The following is a 19,668-nucleotide window of genomic DNA, read 5'->3' on the forward strand; positions in this document are numbered from 1 at the left end:
TTTTATACAGAGCTGATTTATTTGAACTGAGAGAACAGTAGACCACGTAAATGTCATGTTAATATTCTAAACTGAGCTAAATCGTGTTAGCAACAAAACTTGCCTTATCATATATTTCACCTTGGTCTATGGAAGAATGTGATAGTTATGCTATTAAGTGACAATCAGCCAATCAGTAAAGCAGTCATTTCTGAAAATATATAATGTGTGGAAAATAGAATTTTCCTGCTCCTCACAGGTCAGTATTTTTTCTTAAACCTCTTGGCTTAAGTGAGAACTTCTGTTGAAATTGTTTATTCTTAGCATTCTTGGCTTGGTTTCATCATTTTTATTTTTTTTTTTAAGATTTTATTTATTTATTCGACAGAGATAGAGACAGCCAGCGAGAGAGGGAACACAAGCAGGAGGAGTGGGAGAGAAAGAAGCAGGCTCATAGGGGAAGAGCCTGACGTGGGGCTCGATCCCGTAACGCCGGGATCAGGCCCTGAGCTGAGGGCAGACGCTTAACCGCTGTGCCACCCAGGCGCCCCCTGGTTTCATCATTTTTAAATCTCCTTCCCTTTCCCCACTTCTTACAATGAGATGGTGGAAACATAATGACTCTTGGAATAGTGGAAGGCAATTGTGGTTCCTCTAAATAGAAGTAATATCAAAGTGTGAATGTTAACAAAGATACAGATGCTTGTTCAACGTAAGAGGGAACTTACGGGTACTATCACCTTCAATAATTAGACCTGACTAGTATAAGATGGGATCTGCTCCCAGAATACTTGAGATTGGCAGAGGGATTCAGCAAGAGAATGCTTTGATACCTGTCATCGCACTAGGTGTTCTGCACTGCTTGATACATTGGCTTGAACTATGCATTGTCTCTTTTCCAAATACGGTATTTGATTTACTCCTCTTTAAAAAAAAAATCTGTGAAGTAGATGGAATAAAGAACTCTACAGAGATGAATTCAGGGAAACTTTAAGAATAAAAATGAAATTGTTGAAACTGTTTATTCTTAGCTTTCTTAGCTTTCTTTCGTCATTTTTCATCTCCCTTCCCTTTCTCCAGTTCTTAAATTGCAGAAAGCCTGACCTTGACCATAATTACCTAAATACTTTGATAGTCCACTTTGATTTTTTACCAAACTGAAATCCTTTTACTTATTTATTCACTCAAGAAGTATTTACCAGTTTGTTTCTCATAGTTTCATTCCCCCTTCTGATTACCCCCCCTTTCTTTATCCCTTTCTTCCCCTACTGATCATTCTAGTTCTTATGTTCCATAGATGAGAGAAATCATATGATAGTTGTTTTTCTCTGTTTGACTTATTTCACTAAGCATTATCTCCTCCAGTGCCGTCCATGTTGTAGCAAATGTTGAGAACTCATTCTTTCTGATTGCTGAGTAATATTCCATTGTATATATGGACCACAACTTCTTAATCCAATCATCTGTTGCAGGGCATCTCGGCTCCTTCCACGATTTAGCTATTGTGGACATTGCTGCTATGAACATTGGGGTGCATATGGCCCTTCTCTTCACTACGTCTGTATCTTTGGGGTAAACACCCAGTAGTGCAATGGCTGGATCATAGGGTAGCTCAATTTTTAACTTTTTAAGGGACCTCCACACGGTTTTCCAGAGTGGTTGTACCAACTTGCATTCCCACCAACAATGTAGGAGGGATCCCCTTTCTCCACATCCTCTCCAACAATTGTTGTTTCTTGCCTTGTCTATTTTTGCCATTCTAACTGGCGTAAGGTGGTATCTCAGTGTGGTTTTGATTTGAATTTCCTTGATGGCTAATGATTTTGAACATTTTTTCATGTGTCTGTTAGCCATTTGTATGTCTTCATTGGAAAAGTGTCTGTTCATATCTTCTGCCCATTTTTTGATTTGTTTATTTGTTTCTCGTGTATTGAGTTTGAGAAACAAACTGAGGGCTACAGAGGGGAGGGGGGTGGGGGAATGGGATAGACCGGTGATGGGTAGTAAGGAGGGCACATATTGCATGGTGCACTGGGTGTTATACACAACTAATGAATCATCGAGCCTTACATCGAAAACCGGGGATGTACTGTATGGTGACTAACATAATAAAAAATCATTATAAAAAAAAATAATTAAAAAAAAATAAATTCAAAAAAAAAAAAAAAAGAAGTATTTACCAAATGCCTGCCATTTTCTAGGTGCTGAAGTAAGTGCTAGGGCACAACTGCGAACAAAAGACTCAATAGATAATTTCTTTATGGAGCTTAGATTCTAGCAAAAGAGACACACATGTAAGCAGGTAAACTCAATACTTTGTAGCAAGCGCTGTTATAGGGGAAACTAGATGTGCCAAATACTTAGTCTTCTGGCACAAGCTCAAGCATGAATCTAGCACTTCAACTTTTTTAATGAGTATTTTGGCTCACTTGTCTATATATTTACATTCCATCTCATTTCAAAAACTGATCTGTGATAGCTTTGCATGCTGAATGATTCTCCAAGAGCATTTATGGTATCGTTCTATCTCTTAACGTAATTCCTCAAAAAAAAAAAAATCCACCTTTAACATTTCCACTAGTTTCAAACATCATCCCGGCAGATCCCCTTTCTTTCAGTTCCTGCTAAAAAGAAGTATTTCAAGTTTAACAGAGGATCATAATTATTAAGAGGAAGAGTTGTATCTTTGTGGTAATCTCTCACGAAGTACTTTTCATTCTAAGGAGCTCAGAAAATTATATTTTCTGGTTATTTCTTCAGTAATTAAGTAAGTGTGCCATTCACTTAACTTTTCTATCTAGGACAGGCAAGTCATTTTAGCAAGCCAATCAACATTTTTTAAACATTCATCATAGTACCTACTCTATAGTAAACAATTTTCTGGGCACAATGGCAAAACAAAAGTACGTACAGCACAGCCTCTGCTCTATATGAACATAGTCCTGGACCCACACTTAACATTCTGACTGAAGGTGTAGCTGGTTAAATCATATTTGGCTTTGGGAAACCTCAGTCATCACGTACACATGTTAAAATTTCAAGAGGTTTGAAACAAATGTGCAAATATCTGATTCAACCCATGATAGTTAAAATGTATCAGAGAAGACCAAAGTAGGCCCCAAAAGTATTTTGAGGTTTCATGGAAAAGATGAAGTGCATGAACAGGATCAAGTTTTAGAGTTGTAGGATAGAAGAAGGGCGTCCCAGACAAGAGAAAAGTTAAATTGCGTTTGACAATTAGTTCTCATCACAAACACACGCACACACACACACAATTGTAACTATGTGAGGTGATGGATGTTAACTAGACTTACTGTAGTGTTCACTTTGCAGTATATACAAGTATTGAATCATTACATTGTACACCTGAAGCTAATATATTATATATCAATTATATCTCAATTTAAATTTTAAAAAACTTTTTAAAGATACCCGTATATGTGAAATGGTAAGAAGCCTGCCTGTGAATAATGCTTAAGAGTAGTAACAGATAAGCCTAGAAAAAAGGATAGAGGCTAGAAAGACAATGAAAAATATTTGTAACTACTAAGTTTGGAATTTTTAATATAGGTAATGGAATACCACTATGTATTTTTGAAAAGAGAAGCCACATGATTAAACTAGTGCTTCAGTAACAGTTTGGAGGCAATATATTGAATAGACTTGCATATGGAACGAAGAAAAAATTTTCAGCCATTAGTAGAAAAAGAGTAGGAATGAGGTCCAGCAGTAGGAATATCAGAAGTCAAAATATTTGATCAGGCATCTGATATAACAAGAACTTTAGGAAAATTAAACCATAGGTAGGAAAGTCAGTACAGGTATCACATGGAGTTAATAACTGCTTAAATTGGGCCTAGAGAAGTGAAACCTTGGAGACCTTTCAGAAATTGAAATTAAGTCAATTTTATTTGAGCTCAAGTAAAATGTGGGCAAAACTGAGAAATAAATCTGATTAAGCCAAGATCATAAAAGGCTTTCAATGACTTGGTTAGAAGTTTGAACTTTGTCTTCTGGGTACCCAATAATGTCACTGATACAAGAATAAACATGAGCTTGGGCACCTGGGTGGCTCAGTCAGTGAAGCATCTGCCCTCAGCTCAGGTCATGATTCCAGGGTCCTGGGATTGAGTCCTGCATGAGGCTCCCTGCTTAGCGGGGAGCCTGCTTCTCCCTCTCACTCTGCCCCCCCCCCCCCCCGCTCGTGCTCTCTCCCTCTTTCTCTTTTAATCTCTCTCAAATAAATAAAATCTTTAAAAAAAAAAGAATAAACATGAGCTTGATTTGGGGTGATGGACTTTATCTCAGACAATCATTCCTGCTCTTAAAATCATTAGTCATTGATGAAGGGAAAGAATCTATGCAGATATTCTAAAATAAGAAAGTGTTCGGGCTCCGAAGTCAAACACTCTTGGATCCAAATCCAGTCTCCACTTCCTACTGGGTATCTGTATGGTATGGGAAAAGTCCTTTATCTTTCCTCAAGACCTCGCTTCTATCCAGTACACGTGGATTAACAGTGTCTACCCTTAACACGGTTAAAAGGCTTCAATAAGAAATTGCAGGTAACGTGTCTGGCACGTAATAAGCTCACATTAAATACCAGCTGTTTTAGCAAACTGACCAAGTTTCTTTTCTTACACTGCTGGTAAGAGAGAGGAGAACTGGTAATGTTGATTTGAATGTCAATGGCATGGAAGTGAAACTAAGAGAATGGAAGCTTCCACAGACAGGAGAACATACAGAGGATAAGAGAGGATTTAGAAAACATCCACAGTAACATAAAGAAGGCTAGTCAACAGAGCAGAATAAGAACTATGATACAGAAGTAGATGATAGATCAGATACAGGAAGAGATGTGGACAGAAATAGAGAGGAAGATAGAGACAGAAGGAATGTCATATTGATAAGCTGTCCCAAATTCATAGACGTAAATCTCTCACAAGGAGGGGTGTAAAATTATAAGTTCAATTATAATTTAATTAGTGACCGTTGAGAAAACAGTTTTGATAGAAGGAATGAGGGAGAAGTCAGCTTTCCAGGGATTACAGGGCAATAGGTAATAGGGAAATTTGGTACAGAGGACACATTCCCGATATTCGGCAATGATAATGGCTAACAGTAACTGGGTGCTCACAACTCCCCAGGCTCTGCTCTAAATATTTCAATTCAAACAATTCATTTAGCCCTCATTAGAGCTCTATGGCATTAATATAATTGTCACCTTCATTTTCTCAATGAGGCAAAGGAGCCAGAGGGATATTAAGACATTTGCAAATTCAACACAGCTAAAAAGTGGTTAAGGTGGCTTTGAACCAGGCAGTCTAGCTCCAGGACCTGTGCTGTGCTATCACTCATACAGCTTCTCAGACAAGGGTGGTGATTTGAACTTGGTCATACGGCTGAGTCTCCGCTTACCTGAATAGGTCAAAATAAGAAATGAAGAAAAGAAAAATAACACCTTAAGTGTTTCAACACTCACTTTGTGTAAACTGCTGTAAGACAGATGGTGCCTTAAAGCAGCCTATCAAGATGGGAGAGGAAACACAAGTACGGGATTTCCAGAATACACGACACGTGATCGCTTCCAGTGGAAAGGTATGAGCTACTCTGCAAAAGGCACAGGGAATATTTCAAGCTAGAACAATTCAGAAAAGATCTCTTTGGAGGACACATTAATTAAACTACGCCAGGGGAAGAGAAAGCCTAGAGATATTTCAGGAGATGATAAACTGAAGGTTGGACACTGAGATAAATATTCAGATAAATTTGGAAAATTGAGAAATATGTGATTGACATGTGATCGTGGACAGTTTAAGTGACACTGTTGAAGTATTTAAATGGGGGAATAATATGAGGAGTGCTTTTAAATAGGACAGTGGTTCTCATAGTGTGGTCCCCAGACCCAAAGCATCAGCATCACCGGGAATTTGCTAAAAAGGCAACTTATCTGGTCCTGCTTTAGACCTATAGGATTAGAAACTCTGGGCATGTGGCCCAACATTCTGTGTTTTAATCAACATCTACGTTATTCTGATGCATGCTCAAGTATGAGAATCCCTGCATTAAAGGATCTGGTCATCACTAAGTCTATTCACTGAAGTTCCATTATTTCACTGTAGCTCTTGAAAGCATCTTTTACTCTGCCCACTTGAACTTAGTTGTGGCCACATGACTTGCTGCATCAAACGAAATGTCAACACAAGTGACATGTGCCACTTCTACCCAGAAGTTTTATGAACTATCACACGGTTAAACATGTTCTCAATGTTTGTGTTAAGATGACCTCTCCACCAATCTGAGTCTTCACAGAGACCACAATGAACTGAAAGCCCTACCAGCCCACAATGACATGAAGGTTGGTGAGGAAATACTCCACTGTTTTCAGTCCCTAGGACATCAGGATTTTTATTATAAACATATAAGCTAGCCTATCCTGATTTGCCTTGGACTGGGAGGATGGTACTGAGAAGGGATTGGTTTTATGTTAAAAGAGAAGGGGCTTACTAAAAGGGAGAGATTTAAGGTATCTGTGAAAGACAGAAGAATCAGTATTTCTCAAAAGTCAGAAGAAAGAGAAATATCTTTACATGAATATACAAGAGAGAGATAACATTATTACCAAATATTAACTATTTATTTCTGGGAGTAGGGACTTGAGGGGAATTTCCACTTTCTTACTTAGTCTGTTATTATTTTTGTTATTATTATTATTATTATTATTATTATTATTATTATTATTATTATAGCAGGGTAATATATAATTATTAAAAGAACCAAATAACAGAAAAGCATAAAGTCTATGGCATTAGATTTTGCCTCAAATCTCATTTTCTCCAGGGGATAAAATCTTAGTAGACTTTCTACCTAGACAATTGTGTGTGTGCATTCACTACCTCTTGATCTCTTACCATATCTAGCATAGCGTTTTAAGTTATAATCACACATTATTTCTGATACTTTTCATCATCTTGCTGGTAAGACTTATGATCACAAGGTTAGCAATGAATTCCCAAGTGTTTCTATAGCATGCCTTACATCACACAGTGACTAAATAGATGCTCCGAGGTTCAAACCAAGTTCTGTCTGATTCTAAAACTTGGGCTTTTTTAGTAGATGATGCTCTTGTGCGAGGGTTTGTAGGAGCATCTGCATGGGTACATGTGTATGTGTACATGTGTGTGCAGAGACACATTAGTATATTTGATAGCCCTTAAAAAATAATTCTCGTGGGCGCCCGGGTGGCTCAGTTGGTTAAGTGTCTGCCTTTGGTTCAGGTAATGATCCCAGGGTCCTGGGATCAAGCCCCACGGTCCTGGGATCAAGCCCCACATTGGGCTCTCTGCACAGTGGGGAGCCTGCTTCTCCCTCTCCCTCTGCCTGCTGTTCCCCCTGCTTGTGCTCTCCTGCTCTCCCTCAAATAAATAAATAAAATATTTTAAAAAAATAATTCTTGTATGTGTTAAGAAAGAGACTGGTGCTCTATGCTCAATGTCCTAGTGTAACAGAATTGGTAATAATTATAATTAAGAAAAAAAATTTCTTCTTAAAATTCACTGTACAAATATTGCTACTATATTTATTTCACTTTTTAAAATAAAATGATACAATAAAGAATCATGATTCTTTGTAAGGCAACAGCACTGACATTTCTAGGTCAAAATAAGTCTTCATGCAATGATCAATGTAGTATCTAAGGAGAAAAGCCTACAGCACCCGGTATTCCCACGCAGTCTCCCATCCAAGTACTAACCAGGCCCGACCCTACTTAGCTTCCAAGATCAGACGAGATCGAGCGTGTTCAGGGTGGTATGGCCGTAGACTAAATGTAGTATCTAAATATCTACAATTGGCCTCCAGATTTTCAAAAATCTCATATTTTTTTCAAATACTTGTCACCCACTCTAAAGATACCAAAGCCTTTTTTCCCTCTTCCAAATAATAAATCCTAAAATAATGGGAGCCAGATTTATCATATATATTGTTTTCCTTAATGGGATATCATCACCCAAGTTGATTATCATGAATCTACAGTATTTTCAACCACTTTACATGTCTGCTAGATTGTAAAACCAGAAAGAATGGCCCCTTCAATATACATAAAGTTTGGCTAAAAGCATAGTAATACTGGGCAAAATGATGGGTTTTAGAGGGGCCCGTTAATCCTCTGAAACTGCATGCAAACCCTTCTATATTTGTACAGAAGTGCACGAGAGAGAAGTTCATGTATTTACTATATCTCCAATAGGTAGAACACCCACAAAAGATTTGGTTGCATAGTACTGTGAATATAGTAAAAACAATGAATTCTACATTTTAAATAGGTGAATTATGAATGATATGTGAATTATATCTCAATAAAACTTCTTAAAAGATGACTAGCCCAGAACTTTCAAAATAAACGTGTCAAGCCCACGTTGAAGCCCCTTCAATTCTATGCTACTACATTTTTAGAACTCATTCCGTGTCAAGTGACCCCTCTCTTGATCGGACTCAACCCCAACCAATGATCTGTTCAATGCCCTGGTCTTTGATGCTCTAGCTAAGCCTACTGTGCCTGGCCACTCTCAGACCAGCATGATGACCCAGCTGGGTGGCTACCATCTACCGCCTTTTAGTAATAGAACTCTCCATTCCAGTACTTTTGCTACTCCTTCTGGCTTACATCATACCACAATTATGACACAATCAAATTATCTTTTAGTTTTTTCAAGAGAAAAGAATAATACATTTATTCAATTCTAAGAGAGAGCCAATACATTTGACCCTCGAACAACACAGGTTTGAACTGTGTGTGTCTACATATACACAGATTTTTTATATAAATACAGTACATAAATATATTTTCTCTTCCTTATTATTTTCTTAATAACATTTTCTTTTATCTAGCTTACTTTAAGAATACAGTATATAATACATATATAAAATACGTGTTAATCAACTGTCCAAGTTATGAGTAAGGCTTCCAATCAACAGGAGGCTATTAGCAATTAAGCTTTGGAGGAGTCAAAAGTTATGCACAGATTATGAACTGCATGAGGGGGTCAACAGCCCTAACCCTGTATTGTTCAAGGGTCAACTGTATTTTATTAAAGATTCTTTGTTCCCATCAGAATGTGAACACCAACAGAATCAGCATAGGTCAGAAAAGCCTAAGGATTCCATTAGAACAAGGAGTAGGACAAGTGATCAGGTGCCAACGTCAATATTATGGAGAAAATGCAAATATCATTGCTCATGACATCTCATAGATAAGGAGAATAGCTGGTAGGCAGAGAAGACTTGGAGGTAATAATATAATTTTAGCAGTGGGCAAGACCACAGTCTGAAATATTGGAAAGGGTGTGGAAATATTCTCACACCCAGCTGAGTAGCTTGTCAGGACAATCCCATGGGTTAAGAAAGGGAGTAAATGGGAAAAAGGATTCAAGAATTACACCCAAACACTATTAAAGTAGGGACAAACTTATAAGGACACCAGCAAGAAAGACACTGAGCAGTGGACATAAGATAAATAGGCGAAGGGAAAGAATCAAAGCTCAAGGAATCCATGTGGGGCGCCTGGGTGGCTCAGTTGTTAAGCGTCTGCCTTTGGCTCAGGGCGTGATCCCCGTGTTCTGGGATCGAGCCCCACGTCAGGCTCTTCTGCTGGGAGCCTGCTTCTTCCTCTCCCACTCCCCCTGCTTGTGTTCCCTCTCTCGCTGGCTGTCTCTACCTCTGTCAAATAAATAAATAAATAAAATCTTTAAAAAAAAAATCCATGTGATACTGGATAAGTAACCTTTTCTGAGCTTCCATTTTCTCATCTGTAAACCTGATAGATTTAATAATTCATTTAATTATCATTATAATCCCATGATGCAGTTAACATTATCATCCCCATTTTACAGATGAAGAACCTGAGGCTCAGAGAGGATATGTAAATTACGTGAGGTCATACTGCTAGTATAAATGGCAAAACAGAGAGTCAAACCACGCTAATGGTACCCTGTCTGTCTTGCTTCAGTCTTTAGCATTCCAGGGCATGCTAATCCAGCTTCCACCTGCCAGCTCCTACATCTCTTTGCCCACTGGAGTCCATTCTTCCTGAATGCACATGACAGACCACAAACGCCAACAACTGAATGCATGCCCTCTACCAGGATCCCTCAACCAATGACCACCAAAAATGGAGGTATAAATTCCCCAGCTTCCTCATCTCTTCATAAAATAATTCTGAGGTCACTGTCCCACACTGTTTCCCACAATTCACCAATGGGACTGAGCCCCAGGTGCCCACCACAGTACCTCTTAAAATACACTCTTTACTGGCTTCCTTTCCCTTCCTTGTCTCACTTCCCCACTCTCCAATTCATCTTTCCTAGCATTATGTCCCAAATAAACCATGAGCATGAAGTAATCAAAAAATCACAGAGGTATAAATTTAAACTATTATTTTATTATAGCTATTAGTGACACTGATAGTTAAGCCAAAATCTAGAAGTGGCCCTTATTTTTTATCCTTTCTGGTTAAAAGTCTACCCTCGAGGGTTAGAATGTTGTTGGCCCTGAAGTAGTAAATGCAAGCTCCAATTCTCCTGAATGCCAGAGATCTGTCCAAGAGAGGAAAGCACAGAGTTTTAAAAGATTCTGTTGAATATGTTTAGTTTGTGAAGAATGGAACAATTCCATTTTGACCTCAGTAATGAAGTGAAATGACACACTGAACATTACTTTCTCTGCAAAGCTCTCCATGTTCCCGCAAGATGAAGATAGCTTCTATCTACGATAAGCTGTCATAGTACCTTGTACTTCTCTTAGGTAATACCAATCACAACTGTATAAAGTATTTACGGAGTAGTGAGTCTCCTTACTCCAGCTTGTTCGGTGGGGATAGGCACTGTGTTTCCTCTAGTGCCTCACACTATGCATGGTATATACAGGGCAATAAAATATGTGCCATGCACCCACTAGGCACAGGACAGGGAGTGGTAAGACAGACAATTCACCCTGCCTTCATAAACACACCAAATCAATTTAAGGCCCACATCTCCATCTTTAAACCCTCTCTGAAAGCTTAAAAATGTCTCAGAGCTATTCAGCTCTCCTCTACGCTACAACCCATTTCTTAATCTTTTCAGCAAGTATCTTCTAGAAAGGACAATCTATTCTCATAATTTTTCCCTATTCTGCTAAAGTTGCTCTTTGGAATGTCACCAAAACTTCCAACATGCTGACTCCAATAAATGATTCTAATCAATATCTTAGTCAATTTTTTGGTGGCATTTAGTACTTAAGTACTCATTTCATGATCAACCCCCTACCTCTGTGTCCTATCCTTCTTGGTCTCCCTGGGGCTGTATGATTTTCATATCATCTTCTCAGACATATTCTTCCATGGGTTCAACTGCTAATTATGCTAAAGATTATCTACTCTCTGTGTATTTATCAGCCAAAATCTCCCTAAGCTTCATATTCATATACACAATGGCCAAGTAGACATTTTATCACACCCATATTAAATGAGACCTATCGACTGAACTCATTCCCTCTACCTCCTCCCCAAACCTTATTCCACCTGGGTTTCCTACTCACTTGCCTAGAATATTAGCATAGAAATCCTGGCATACTTCACCTCCCTACTCAGTCATACCAAATCATTCATTAAGTCCCATCTATCAATCCTCTCCAACCCACTCAATCTTCTCCATCTACCATGTCACTACCCTACTTTGGGATATAATCATCTCTTATCTGGATGAACATTACCAGTCTCCAAATCATTATTTTTCTTCCTAAAACATGTCAGAATTTAGAATAGATTCCCATCCAGATCACTGGCTCATTAAGAGCAGGGAACTAATAGAGATGTGCCACGTGTGACCGTGGGTCAAGTTTTCCAGATCCATGTGGACACAGCCATGAAACTTGGCTGTTTCATGCAGTGATGGTACCTGCATGAGCCCTGTATGTATGTGAATTTCAATGAGGTCTAGTGTAGGTTAACAATCACTCTTCATTAGCTTTGTTTCATAATGTATTAGAGGTAGCAATCTCAGTCGTCTTTGGTCTAAAATGTAGTTGGCAAGAAAGAAAAGTTAGAAGAAAAACGTTTGTTCAGCCCATGAATGAGTAACCCTACAATTCTTTTTGTAACTTCAAATGTTCACCCTCATGAAAATTCTTTATTATCATGATGATCAACCAACATTCTAAGTTGAAACATATATATCCAAGTTTCTGATCTTGCTCTGTATCAACATAGCACTCACAGAACTCAGGAAATCCCTATAGCCACCTTAGCTTCCATCTTTCTCTTGTCTTTTGAAATGCCTTAAAGTACAAAGAAATATGTCCAGGCAAAGGTAAAAATAATTGTTGAAATGATGGTTTTGCAGACAGGGAGTCCTCAATGACAGTACAGTTCCTATGGTGAGACACTGTAATGAGTTCAAAGTGTTTACAACTTCAATACCGCCTGTCAAATGCTCCCTTCAATGAAGTGGATTCTTGGCTATAAGCCACAAATGTACTTTCAGAAATAAAAGCATGTGAATATACTCGTGTTTCTATTATTGGACCAAGTGAGGCAGTGCTTTTTTATTTCTATTTAAAAAAAACTTTCCTCAATATATTCATAATTTCATAAGTGTTTAAAGTAATAATGTAGTTATTTACAAAGCAATCTCACTGTGATCATGATCTGTATAAATAATATAATCATATAATGTAAGTAATATAGTCTAAGATTTTCAAGGTTGTTTTCTACTTAATAGGCTATATAATTCTGTAGCCTATTAATTTTATTAAGAAAAAGTTTGCCTCCAAGAGAAAGAAACAACACAGAGCTAGCTTCAAAGAGTGTAAAATAAGAGATGAGTAGACAACACAAACACGAATTTATAAAATCTTAAAATTATTACTTAAAAATATTTTTGGAATTACCTACTTCTTTCACCAAATCTACAAATTGTATTCTAACAAATGGTGACAATCAATCTTAATTTTTAGATTGAAAACTATTTCTCTTTATACAGATACTAACATGTTTTGGTCTGGTATATTGGTAGGGGTAAAAAGTCTTTTGGGTAAAAAAATATGGATATGTTTAGACACAGTTTCAAATAGCTCCACGGGGTTGCGTTCCTAACCTGGGCTATGTTACTCCAAGGTTCTACCTAAAGACAGTAAGATTCCATATACAAATCATGGATGGGCTTCCGGGGATACATGAAAACTGGAAAATGTATGCAAACTATGTTGTTCTTTTTTTTTTTTTAAAGATCTACAATACCCAGCAAAATCTCAAACGGATCCAAAAATGAGTTAAGAAGCAGTGGTCGAAGGCAGGCTGTTTCTCAAACTGTGCGTTGAGATCAGCATCAGCATTACCTGGGAACTTGTTAGAAATACAGAATCTCTGGTCCATCCCCAAATCTCGCTGATCCATAACTCTAGGGGTCAGACCCAGTAATCCGGGTTTTAACAAGCCCTCCACATGGTTCTGATGGACACCGATGTTTGAGAATTTTTTATTCAGTGTATTTGGGAAATTTATATATTTTTAGAAGCTTCCTGGGGTATTCTCACAATTAGCCAATTTTCTACCACTGCTCTAGGGCAGAGCTACTCAACTATGGCTGGAGAACAAGAAGCATCAGCCTTATCTGTGAGCTTGTTGGAAAGAGAATTTTGACCTCACTTCCCAGAACTACTAAATCAAAATCTCTGAGGGTGAGGCCTAGGAATCTGTTTTAACCATCTCTCCAGATAATTCTAATGCAGACTAAAGTCTGAGAGGACAGTAGCGGCCCAGAAAAAAATAGAGAAGGTGACTGGTTAGGTGACACAAACGCATACAGCTGCATTTAAGCTTTGAAGAGCTTTTAATACTAGAAAAAGTTACCATTTGTTGGGAATTTATTATGTGCTAAGCACAATAGCAAATATAACATGTTTCATTTTTATCCTTAAAGGAAAATTCTGACACTGGAGTTATTAATCGTGTTATACAATTAAGCACACTGAGGACCAGAGTTTAACAAATTTACATAAAATAGCAGAATCAGCCAGAGTTTGAACCCAGGCTCAATGATTGTGATTTTAACAACTAAATCTATACAACTTTAGAATACACATGTTGAAAAGAGTCTTAGGGTTAGGTAAACCCATGCCTTAAATGTATCATTTAAGAAAAATTAAGACTGATCACTCAAACAATGAAGGATGTTATGAGGTAAATCAAGTAGCTACCAACCCATGGTTTAAAACAGACTATCAGTTTTCAGAATCTTTTACCTCTTTGGTTAAGTTTATTCCTAGGTATTCTATTCTTTGGGGGGCAATTGTAAATGGGATTGTTTTCTTAATGTCTCTGCTACTTCATTATTAGTGCATAGAAATGCAACAAATTTCCGTATATTGATTTTGTATCCTACAACTTCACTGAATTCATTTATCAGTTCTAATAGCTTCTTGGTGGAGTCTTTAGGGTTTTCTGTATATGGTATCATGTCATCAGCAATTAGTGAACGTTTTACTTCTTCCCTACCAATTTGGATTGCCTTTTTTTCTTTTTCTTATCTCTTTGTTGTGGCTAGGACTTCCACTACTGTATTGAATAAAAGCGGAGAGCAGATATCCTTGTTATCGTTCCTTACCTTAGAGGAAAAGCTCTCATTTTTTCACCATTTGGTATGATGTTAGCTGTGAGTTTTTCATATATGGCCTCTACTGTGTTGAGGTATATTCCTTCTAAACTCACTTTTTGTTGAGAGTTTTTTTTTTTCAAGAATGGATATTGTACTTTGTCAAATGCTTTTTCTGCAACTATTGAGATGATTGTATGGTTTTTATTCTCTCTCTTATTAACATAAAGGAAATTGAAGATTACACAAATGGAATTCCATGCTCATGGACTGGAAGAACTGATATTGTTATAACATCCATACTACCCAAAGCAATCTACAGATTTAATGTGATCTCTATCAAAATACCAACATTTTTTTACAGCACTAAAACAATCCTAAAATTTGTATGGAACCACGAAAGGCTCCAAATAACCAAAGCACTCCTGAAAAAGAAGAGCAAAGCTGGAATTACCACAATCCCAGATTTCAAAATACACTACAAAGCTACAGTAATCAAAACAATACGGTACTGGCACAAAAATAGACACAAATATCAATGGGACAGAGAGTCCAGAAATAAACCCAAACTTTTATGGCCAATTAATCTACAACAAACAAGGCAAGAATATATATGATGGGGAAAAGACAGTCTCTTCAACAAATGGTGTCAGGAAAACCGGACAGCTACATGCAAAAGAATGAAACTAGACCACTTTCTCATACCACACACAAAAATAAACTCAAAATGGATTAAATACCTGAATATGAGACCTAAAACCATAAGATTCATAGAAGGAATCATAGGCAGTTATTTCCTTAACATAAGCCTCAGCCACAGAAACATTTTCCTATATATGCATCCTCTGGCAAGGGAACAAAAAGGCAAAATTAAACTATTGGCAACCTACTGAATAGGAGAAGATGTTTGCAAATGACATACCCGATAAGCGGTTAATATCCAAAATTCATAAAGAACTTATAAAACTCAACACCAAAAAACCCCACAAATAATCCCATTATAAAATAGGCAAAGGACCTGAATAGACATTTTTCCAAAGAAGACATACGGATGGCCAAAAAGTCTCACGCACTGTTGGTGGGAATGCAAACCTGCTGCAGCCACTGTGGAAAACAGTATGGAGGTTCCTCAGAAAGTTAAAAATGGAATAACCATACGATCCAGTAATTCTACTACTGGTTATTTACCCAAAGAAATTAAAATACTAATTTGAAAAGATATATGCACCCCTGTGTTTACAGCAGCATTTATAATAGGCAAGATATAGAAGCAACCCTAGTATCCATTGATAGATGAATGGATAAAGATGTGGTATGTATGTATGTGTGTATATATATGTACACATGTACATATATGTATACACACGCATACTATATACACATATATGTACATATGATCATATGCATACTGTATGTACATGTTACCGTATTCATATATATATTACTACGTATAGGAAAAGAAATTAAATTACTGGGACTACACCAAAATAAAAAGCTGAGCCACTAAAAAAGAAATATTTCCACTTGCGAAAACATGGATGGAGCTAGAGAGAATAATGCTAAGTGAAATAAATCAGACATACGATTTCACTCACATGTGGAATTTAAAACCAAACAAATGAACAAAGTAAAAGAGACAAAAAAAAGACAAATACAGAGAACAAATTGGTGGTTGACAGAGGGAAGTGGTTGGGGAAATGGGTGGAATAGACAAAAGGGACAAAGAGCACACTTATCTTGATGAGCACTGAGAAATGTATAAAATGTTTTATTACATTGTATATCTGAAACTAATACAACAGTGTATGTTAATTACACTTCAATTAAAAAAATAATGAAAAAGAAACAAGGAAACATAGAAAAATAAATAAATAAAACACAGTATTAATGGGTGTGGACAGGACAAGTATAATATAGGCAGCTGAATTCTTATTCAAAAATTGCTCCCTTAAAGTAATAGAGCTTATACATGTGAACAAATTGGACATGTTCTGTGATGCAAGAAGACAATTAAGTCAGTCACTGTGAAGACCAAGCATCAAGTCACTTCCTTCGAATCCTTCACAGCGCTCAGATTAGCTACTTTGCCTGAAGCACAACACACGAGTACTTCCTTCTTCCCACTATGGGTGCTAACTAGACTGTTTGATGTAATGAAGTGACTAAGAGAAACTTTTCTCCCATTTGGGACCTACATAGCAAATGCCCCATTAGGTCCTAGATGCCTCAAGGACCTAAACATGAGAGGCCAATGCAGGGAAGGAATACGCTTGTTATTTTATGTACTACGGGTATGAGATTTTTTTTTTTCAAATTAAGTAGGCTGATTAGTAAATGTAAGAGTTAGTCTAAGGTGTGACTGAATCACCGTAATATCCATCCTTTGAGAATTGTGACTCAAGAGATGGGAAAAGAGAAAACGAATGTCCAACATCTTGATTGTCACTGACACTTGTGAAATTATCATTTGACAAACCATGATGAAATAATCTGGCAGGAATCCAATACACTAATGAATCACTTAATTAAATAAAACTCTGTCTCCCCAACTAAATAGTATGCAATGATAAGAGCTCTACTCCAATACTTATCTAGAAAATAGATGTCTAAGATTTCTTTCCTTTATGACTTTTTAACAGCCAACCTGGGTATAATAATGATATTATTTAGAATTTATATGGTCAACACTCAATTGCTCACAGGGTTATTAAACAGTTTGTAAATTACCTGTTTTTCCCCCTGCTTTCTGCCTGCAAAGATTACATTTCTTATTAGCATTTTCTTAAGAAAATGGAAAGAGAATAGAAGGCAATGAAATGCAAATGGCCAATATTTCAAGTTCTTAACACCTTTAGGACAATATTTGAAGATCTTTGCTAAACTGAAGCTTTTGGGTTTCCACTTGATTTAATCTATCCAAGGTGGCAATAACTAAGGTAGACAATAAAGCAAAAATAACTAAAAATTTATTTTATCTATAAAATAACAATGAAATGGCAACCTATTAACAGCCAAAAAAAACTTATTATTGACTAAATAATGAGCATTTATGAATATTATGGTTCATCATAAAGACAAATTTGCAAAGTTAACTTAAAAAATTGTGTCTAGTACCACCTATACCAAAAAGATTAAACATTAGGAATTAGCAATTGTAACTGTTATTTGAATCATTAAATCATAACATGTTATATTATGACATAGGTATTTACATACAGTTCATTGATCTTTTTTAAATGCGACTGTGAGCCTTCTTGTGAGATTAAAAGACAGGATCCTTCCTTAATTTTCATTTTTACCCCAAGAAAACTAATATAGTTCTCCATACATAGAAGACACTCACAAATGCTTGCTGATCTAGCTGTGAGTTACAACATTAAAAACAGTTATGAATTTTTTCCCACTAGAGGAAAATCATGTATATTGCTAATTTTATATTAATCATGGACCCTATGAAAAGTAACATGTCATTAGATCCAGAAGATATTATCATTTCTGTCATTTTCAATCTCTATTCACCCTTGAGAAAGATCAAGTTTCTTCTCATTAAAAGATAAATTTAACTAATTATAAAAATTAAAATGTAATTCTCAGAAAAGTGAGAAAATTTCTCATATTTTAGTATGAAGTGAAGGAAAATCTGATTTACATTTGGAAAGAAGAAAAATCTACTTATTTTAGAAATAAATCAAGAAACATACATAATCCCTACTTGGTATGGTCTTTAACAACATGACAGTTTATATGATAATTTACAATAGAGTGCTATAAATCAAATACTTGTGTTTCTTCCATGTGTGAAGTTTTAGAAACACAGAGAAGTGTACAGCCTGGCTCATATGATGTGGGGAAAGGGAGCAAAGAAAGAATAAGAAGAGAAAGTGGTTATGACCTCAGCAGTTAGGAGAAAATTTGGGAAACTAAGGTACTGTTAATATATACGGAAGCATTCCTGAATGAACAGGCTAATTCTGAGAGATCCTCAATTTTCACCAATACCCTTTGCCTTCTTAAATATATGGCAAACCATTTAATATTTAGAATGCAACTAAGTATATTCATATTAAAAACAGTTAAAATACAGAACATTCTCTTCTATACTGCCTACTAAATCACGTCTTGATTCTCATTATCGTCACAGTTGATCAAAACTGAGTATGACTTGCTCCAAACCCCATGGACCTCAGCATCCCAATCCCACGCCACTCTTCCTCTGGCAGTTGGCATTCCAATCACCCAAACCTTCGTTTCTCACATTCACTTAAGCTCAGGCTTCTCTCTGCCTTGAACACCTTTGCATCCTCACCTGTATTCCCCCCCACTTCAAGAATCCACTTTCTCCCTCTACACCACAAGCTAGTACCAAAACTCATCCTTTAGATCTTTATCTTTTTTAATAATTTTTTATGTTATTTAGTCACCATACAGTATATCCTTAGTTTTTTATGTAGTGTTCCATGATTCATTATTTGCATATAACACCCAGTGCTCCATGCAATATGTGCCCTCCTTAATACCCATCACCGGCCTATCCCAATCCCCCACCCCCTTCCCCTCTGAAGCCTTCAGTTTGTTTCCCAGAGTCCATAGTCTCTCGTGATTCATTCCCCCTTCTGTTTACCCCCCCTTTCTTCTTCCCTTTCTTCTCCTACCGATCTTCCTACTTCTTATGTTCCATAAATGAGTGAAACCATATGATAATTGTCTTTCTCTGCTTGACTTATTTCACTTAGCATAATCTCCTCCAGTCCCGTCCATGTTGCTGCAAATGTTGGGTAATCGTTCTTTCTGATGGCTGAGTAATATTCCATTGTATATATGGACCACATCTTCTTAATCCAGTCATCTGTTGAAGGGCATCTCGGCTCCTTCCACGATTTAGCTATTGTGGACAATGCTGCTATGAACATTGGGGTGCATAGGGCCCTTCTCTTCACTATGTCTGTATCTTTGGGGTAAATACCCAGTAGTGCAATTGCTGGATCATAGGGTAGCTCAATTTTTAACTTTTTAAGGGATCTCCACACAGTTTTCCAAAGTGGCTGTACCAACTTGCATTCCC

General features: G+C 37.0%; 1 protein-coding gene and 1 non-coding gene across 16 annotated transcripts in view; both read right to left on the minus strand.

Moving 5' to 3' along the window:
• The window catches only part of DMD (dystrophin), a 2,358,181-nt gene that overhangs the window by 1,527,175 nt on the left and 811,338 nt on the right, over positions 1 to 19,668 (minus strand). The gene's annotated exons all lie outside the window — the stretch shown is intronic.
• Positions 7,684 to 7,802, minus strand: LOC113266004 (5S ribosomal RNA). Its single transcript, XR_003320205.1, has one exon. It is a non-coding gene; the product is annotated as a 5S ribosomal RNA (ribosomal RNA).

Source organism: Ursus arctos, chromosome X (genome assembly GCF_023065955.2).
Source record: "Ursus arctos isolate Adak ecotype North America chromosome X, UrsArc2.0, whole genome shotgun sequence".
Taxonomy (NCBI): domain Eukaryota; kingdom Metazoa; phylum Chordata; class Mammalia; order Carnivora; family Ursidae; genus Ursus; species Ursus arctos.